Below are 8,285 nucleotides of genomic sequence, written 5' to 3' on the forward strand. Positions count from 1 at the left end.
GTATTATGCACCCCCATATTCCTCCATATAGAATAATGCACTCCCCATAGTCCTCCATAAAACATAATGCATCCCATAGTCCTCCATATAGTATAATGCACTCCCTATAGTCCTCCATATAGTATAATGAATCCCATAGTCCTCCATATAGTATATGCTCTCTCCATACTCCTCCATATAGTATAATGCACTCCCCATAGTCCTCCATAAAACATAATGCATCCCATAGTCCTCCATATAGTATAAGGCACTCCCTATAGTCCTCCATATAGTATAATAAATCCCATAGTCCTCCATATAGTATATGCTCTCCCCATACTCCTCCATATAGAATAATGCACTCCCCATAGTCCTCCATAAAACATAATGCATCCCATAGTCCTCCATATAGTATAATGCACTCCCTATAGTCCTCCATATAGTATAATGAATACCATAGTCCTCCATATAGTATATGTTCTCCCCATACTCCTCCATATAGTATAATGCACTCCCCATAGTCCTCCATATAGTTTAATGCATCCCATAGTCCTCCATATAGTATAATGCATCCCACAGTCCTTCATATAGTATAATGCTCTCTCAATAGTCCTCCATACAGTATATTGAACTCCCCATAGTCCTCCATATAATATTATCCATTCCATAGTCTTCCATATAGTATAATGCATCCCATAGTCCTCCATATAGCATAATGCAATCCCCATAGTTTTCCATATAGTATAATGCATCCCATAGTCCTCCATGTAGCATAATGCACTCCCCATAGTCCTCCATATAATATAATGCATTCCTTAGTCATCCATATAGTAGAATGCATCCCATAGTCCTCCATATGGTATAATGCATACCATAGTCCTCTGTATAGTAAAATACACTCCCCATAGTCTTCCATATAGTATACTGCAGTCCGCATAGTCCTTCATATAGTATAATACACTCCCAATGGTCCTCCATATAATATAATGCATCCCATAGTCCTCCTTATAGTATAATGCACTCCCCATAGTCCTCCATATAGCATAATGTGCCCCATAGTCCATCTTAGAGTACAATTCACTCCCCATAGTCTTCCGTATAGTATAATGTGCCTCATAGTCCACCATACAGTATAATGCACTCCCCATAATCCTCCATACAGTATACTGCACTCCACATTATACTCCATACAGTATAATGCACTCCCGATAGTTCTCCATATAGAATAATGCACTCCCCATAGTCCTCCATATAGTATAATGCACTCCCCATAGTCCAACATTTTGAATAATGCACCCCCATAGTCCTCCTTGTAGTATAATGCATCCAATAGTCCTCAATATGGTATAATGCACTCCCCAAAGTCCTTCATGTAGTATAATGCACTCTCCATAGTCCTCCATATAGAATAATGCACTCCCCATAGTCCTCCACATAGTATAATGCACTCTTCATAGTCCTCCATATTGTATAATGCACCCCTATAGTCCTCCATATAGTATAATGCACTCTCCATTGTCCTCCATATCGTATAATGCACTCTCCATAGTCCTCCATATAGTATAATGCACTTTCCCATAGTCATTCATATAGAATAATGCACTCCCCATAGTCCAAAATATAGTATAATGCACTCTCCATAGTCCTCCATATAGTATAATGCACAACCCATAGTCCTCCATATAGAATAATGCACCCCATAGTCCTCCATATAGTATAATATACTCCCCATAGTCCTCCATATAGTATAATGCACTCCCCATAGTCCTCCATATAGTATAAATCACTCCCCATAGTCATCCATATAGTATAATGCACTCCCTATAGTCCTCCATATAGAATAATGCACTCCCCATAGTCCTCCATATAGTATAATGCACTCCCCACAGTCCTCCATATTGTAAAATGCACCCCCATAGTCCTCATTTAGTATAATGCATCCCATAGTCCTCTATATTGTATAATGCAGCCCCATAGTCCTTCATATGGTATAATTCATCCCATAGTCCTCCTTATGGTATAATGCACTCCCCATAGTTCTTCATATAGTATAATGCACTCCCCATAGTCCTTCATATAGTATAGTGCACTCTCCGTAGTCCTCCATATAGTATAATACACTTCCCATAGTCCTCCATATAGTATAATACACAGCCCATAGTCCTTCATTTAGTATAATGCACCCCATAGTCCTCCATATAGTATATTGCACTCCCCATAGTCCTCCATATAGAATAATGCACTTCCCATAGTCCTCCATGTAGTATAATGCACTCCCCATAGCCATCCATATTGTATAATGGACCCCCATAGTCCTCCATATAGTATAATGCATCCCATAGTTCTCCATATGGTTTAATGCATCCCATAGTCCTCCTTATGGTATAATGAACTTCCCATAGTCCTCCATATAGTATAATGCACTCCCCATAGTCCTCCATATAGTATAATGCACTCTCCATAGTCCTACATATAGTATAATGCACTTCGCCATAGTCCTCCATAAAGAATAATGAACTCCCCATAGTCTTCCATATAATATAATGCACTCTCCATAGTCCTCCATAAAGTTAAATGCACAGCCCATAGTCCTCCATATAGTATAATACACTCCCCATAGTCCTCTATATAGTATAATGCGCTCCCCATAGTCCTCCATATGGTATAATGCACTTCCCCATAGTCCTCCATATAGTATAATACACTCTCCATAATCCTCCATATAGTATAATGCACAGCCCATAGTCCTACATATAGTATAATGCACTTCCCCATAGTCCTCCATATAGAATAATGCACCCCATAGTCCTCCATATAGTATAATACATCTCATAGTCCTTCATATGGTATAATGCACTCCCCATAGTACTCCATATAGTATGATGCACTCCCCATAGTCCTCCATATAGTATAATGCACTCTCCATAGTCCACTACATAGTATAACGCACCCCATAGTCCTCCATATAGAATAATGCACTCCCCATAGTCCCAAATATAGTACAATGCACTCTCCATAGTCCTCCATATAGTATAATGCACAACTCATAGTCCTCCATATAGTATAATGCACAACCCATAGTTCTCCATATAGAATAATGCACCCCATAGTCCTCCTTATAGTATAATGCCCTCCCCATAGTCCTCCATATAGTATTATGCACTCTCCATAATCCTCTATATAGTATAATGCATTCTCCAAAGTCCTCCATATAGTATAATGCACTCTCCATAGTCCTCCATATAGTATAATGCACTCCCCACAGTCCTCTATATTGTATAATGCACCCCCATACTCCTTCATATAGTATAATGCATCCCATAGTCCTCCATATGGTATAATGCACTGCCCATAGTTCTCCATATAGTATAATGCACTCCCCATAGTCCTCCATATAGTATAGTGCACTCTCCATAGTCCTCCACATAGCATAATACACTTCCCACAGTCCTCCATATAGAATAATGCACTCCCCATAGTCCTCCATATAGTATAATACAGTCTCCATAGTCCTCCATATAGTATACTACACAGCCCATAGTCCTTCATATAGTATAATGCACTTCCCCATAGTTCTCCATATAGAATAATGCACCCCATAGTCCTCCATATAGTATAATGCACTCACCATAGTCCTCCATGTAGTATAATGCACTCTCCATAGTCCTCCATATATTATATTGCACTCCCTATAGTCCTTCATATAGAATAATGCACTCCCCATAGTCCTCCATATAGTATGATGCTCTCCCCCTAGTCCTCCGTATGGTATAATGCACCCCCATAGTCCTCCATATAGTTTAATGCATCCATAGTCCTGCATATGGTATAATGCATCCCATAGTCCTCCGTATAGTATAATGCATCCCATAGTCCTCCATATGGTATAATGCACTTCCCCATAGTCCTCCTGATAGAATAATGCACCCCATAGTCCTCCATATGGTATAATGCACTTCCCCATAGTCCTCCAGATAGAATAATGTACCCCATAGTCCTCTATATAGTATAATGCACTCCCTATAGTCCTCCATATAGTATAATGCACTTCCCCATGGTCCTCCATATAGAATAATGCACTCCCCATAGTCCTCCATATAGTATAATGCACTCTCCATAGTCCTCCATATAGTATAATGCACAGCCCATAGTCCTGCATATAGTATAGAGCACTTCCCCATAGTCCTCCATATAGAATAATGCACCCCATAGTCCTCCATATAGTATAATACACTCCCCATAGTCCTCCATATAGTATAATGCAATCCCCATAGTCCTCCATATAGTATAAAGCACTTCCCCATAGTCCTCCATATAGAATAATGTACTCCCCATAGACCTCCATATAGTATAATGCACTTCCCCATAGTCCTCCATAAAGAATAATGCACTCCCCATAGTCCTCCATATAGTAAAATGCACTTCCCCATAGACCTCCATGTAGAAAAATGCACTCCCCATAGTCCTCCATATAGTATAATGCACAGCCCATAGTCCTCCATATAGTATAATGAACAGCCCACAGTCCTCCTTATAGTATAATGCACTTCCCCATAGTCCTCCATATAGAATAATGCACTCCCCATAGTCCTCCATATAGTATAATGCACAGCCCATAGTCCTCCATATAGTATAATGCACTCCTCATAGTCCTCCATATAGTATAATGTACTCTCCATAGTCCTCCATATAGTATAATGGACTCTCTATAGTCCTCCATGTAGTATAATGCACCCCATAGTCCTCCATATAGTATAATGCTCTTCCCCATAGTCCTTCATATAGAATAATGGACTCCATAGTCCTCCATATAGTATAATACACTCCCCTTAGTCCTCCGTATAGTATAATGCACTCCCCATAGTCCTCCATATTATATAATGCACTCCCCATAGTCCTCCATATAGTATAGTGCACTCTCCATAGTCCTCCATATAGTATAATGCACTCTCTATAGTCCTCCATATAGTATAATGCACTCCCATAGTCCTCCATATTGTATAATGCACTCCCCATTGTCCTCCATATAGTATACTGCACCTCCATATAATATGATGCACCCCCATAGTCCTCCGTATTCGTATAAATCACAGCCCATATCCTTCATATAATATAATGCACAGCCCATAGTCCTCCATCTTAGTATAATACAAAGCCCATATCCTCCATATAGTATAATGCACTCCCCATAGTCACCTGTGTAGAAGTATGGTCACCATGTACTCACTGGTTTAGAAAGAAAAAAATAAATACTCCCCTGCCCTGCGCTCCCCCTCCGAGCGGCATCCTCTTCTGAAGCCGGCAGCTGACTTCAGAGTACAAGTGACGGGAGCGCATGACGTCAGCGTCTGGCCTCTGATTGGCTGGCAGCATGTATCGCCGTGCATGGACCCGAAGGGTCTGTGCGCTGCAATACATTTCAGCTGAATGTGTGTCCTTTTGACACATGACAGCACATACTCCTACATGTGACGCTATTCGTATGGCATTATACACACTACTGCTATCATAGCATGAGGACTGTCTGGCATTTGCCTTGTGACAGAGCCTTTTTCCCACCTGGGATCTATTATGCCTAACATCTTATTACCACTCATTTGAGATGGGATTTTTTTTGTATCAGTGATTGTCACCATACATGACTGATACACTCATGTGGTTTCATGTGTTATATATTTATTCAGTTGCTTCTGTTGTATTGACATCTGAACTTTGCCAGTGTGGTTACACTTTTTTGTGTTTTTCACCAGCAACCATGTATACTTTTCATGATACTCTATTATTTTTTTTAAGTGTTTAATAAAGTTAATACATATTTTATGCGCATTATATTTGTTGTTGCTATTACTTATGGGGTATTTAGCTCCTGTTTTTCTCTACTGTTGTCCTAATTGCTTTGGGATTTCCCCCATTGGGGGAAGGGAGGACATAATCGCTGGAGTTCTGAGGGAAGGACGTTGACCCATTCTTGTCTGATGTCGGATTCTCACTGCTCCTCCTTTGTCGGATTTTTTGTTTCATGATGCTCACAATATTTTCTATTGGTGAAAGGTCTGGACTGCAGGTGGCCGGTTCATCACCAGGACTCTTTTTCTGCAGAGCCGTGGTGTGTGATGGATGCAGGATGTGGTTTACCATTGTCCTGTCAACATATACAAGGTCTTCCCTGAAATAGACGTTGTCTGGATGGAGCAGATGTTGTTATAACATTTCTACACGTAAGGCTCAGCATTGATGGTGCATTTCATGTGAGTGCTGTCCCTATAATAGGCATTAATGCAGCCAGATACTATCAGAGATAAAGAACTGTGTGCCAATAACAAGCTGGATGGTCCCTCTCCTCCATAACAAGGTGGATTGACCCTCTCCTACATGATAAGGTGTATGGTTCCTCTCCTCCATATCAAGCTGGATGGTTCCTCTCCTCCATATCAAGCTGGATGTTTCCTCTCCTCCATATCAAGCTCGATGGTTCCTCTACTCCATAACAATCTTTATGGTCTCTCTCCTCCATAACAAGCTTTATGGTCTCTCTCGTCCACAGCAAGCTGGATGGTTCATGTCCTCCATAACAAGCTGGATGGTTCCTCTCTTCAATAACAAGATGGATGTTTTTTCTCCTCGATAACAAGCTGGATGGTCCCTCTCCTTGATAAAGGTCCCTCCCGTTGATAAAAAGCTGGATGGTCCCTCTCCTCCATAGCAAGCTGCAAATGCCCTCTCCTCCATAACAAGCTGGATGGTCCCTCTCCTCCATAACAAGCTGGATGGTCCCTCTCCATGATAACAAGCTGGCTGGTCCCTCTTCTCCATAACAAGCTGGATGATCCTTTAACTCCATAACAAGCTGGATGTTTACTCTCCTCCGTAACAAGCTGGATGGTCCCTCTCCTTGATAAAGGTCCCTCCCCTTGATAAAAAGCTGGATGGTCCCTCTCCTCCATAACAAGCTGCAAATGCCCTCTCCTCCATAACAAGCTGGATGGTCCCTCTCCTCCATAACAAGCTGGATGGTCCCTCTCCATGATAACAAGCTGGATGGTCCCTCTTCTCCATAACAAGCTGGATGATCTTTTAACTCCATAACAAGCTGGATGTTTACTCTCCTCCGTAACAAGCTGGATGGTCCCTCTCCTTGATAAAGGTCCCTCCCCTTGATAAAAAGCTGGATGGTCCCTCTCCTCCATAACAAGCTGCAAATGCCCTCTCCTCCATAACAAGCTGGATGGTCCCTCTCCTCCATAACAAGCTGGATAGTCCCTCTCCATGATAACAAGCTGGATGGTCCCTCTTCTCCATAACAAGCTGGATGATCCTTTAACTCCATAACAAGCTGGATGTTTACTCTCCTCCGTAACAAGCTGGATGGTCCCTCTCCTTGATAACAAGCTGGATGGTCCGTCTCCTCCATAACAAGCTGAATGGTCCCTCTCACTCTGAGGGCACAGCGTCTGTGGTTTCCATAACGAATTTCACATTTTGATTTTTCTGACCACAGAACAGTTTTCTATTTCGCCTGAGTCCATTATAAATGAGTGCAGAGAAGACTACAGCGTTTCTGGATTGTGCTGATATTCTGCTTTTTCTTTGCATGATAGAGCTGTCATTTACATTTGTGGAACGCATGGTGAACTGTGATCACAGACAATGATTTCTGGAAATTTTTTTGAGCCCATGCAGTGACTTGGATGACTGAATCATGTCTTGATATCATGCAGAGCCTTCTCAGGGTCCGTACATCATGAGCATTCAATATTGACCATCAGCCCCATTCTTTGTGCACATGGATTTTTCCAGAATTTTTTGATGATTTTATGGCCTGTAGATGGAAGATATTCAAAGTCTTTGTAATTTCACATTGAGGAAAAATTTCCTGAAATTATTCTACAATTATTAGACGCAGTTGTTCACAGATCGGTGACCTCTGACCATCTTTGCTTCTGGGAGGCTCTGCCTCTCTAACATGCTTTTTTTATACACAGTCATGTGATTTAGTTAGAAATTGACCCTCCATTTGTTTTTCATTACTTATACTTACTTTTACAGCCTTTTATTAACCATAATAAATACATTGATCTGACATAGATAGATAACATAGAAAATGAGATACATAAAGATGAAAACTAGAAATTAGGATGATCTGGATAGATAGAGAAAAATATGTGAAAACAAATAATAGCCGCACCGTGGAATATTGGGTGCGATCCCCTCGAAACCGTAGTGAGGTCCACTGTATAAAATATAAAAAAGGCAGGTGTTAGAATCTATATTGTTTTACTATCGGCCATCTTGTTGTGGTTTGCTGG

Source organism: Phyllobates terribilis, unplaced genomic scaffold, assembly GCF_046119375.1.
Source record: "Phyllobates terribilis strain yellow unplaced genomic scaffold, ASM4611937v1 Scaffold_19__1_contigs__length_20705806, whole genome shotgun sequence".
Lineage (NCBI taxonomy): Eukaryota > Metazoa > Chordata > Amphibia > Anura > Dendrobatidae > Phyllobates > Phyllobates terribilis.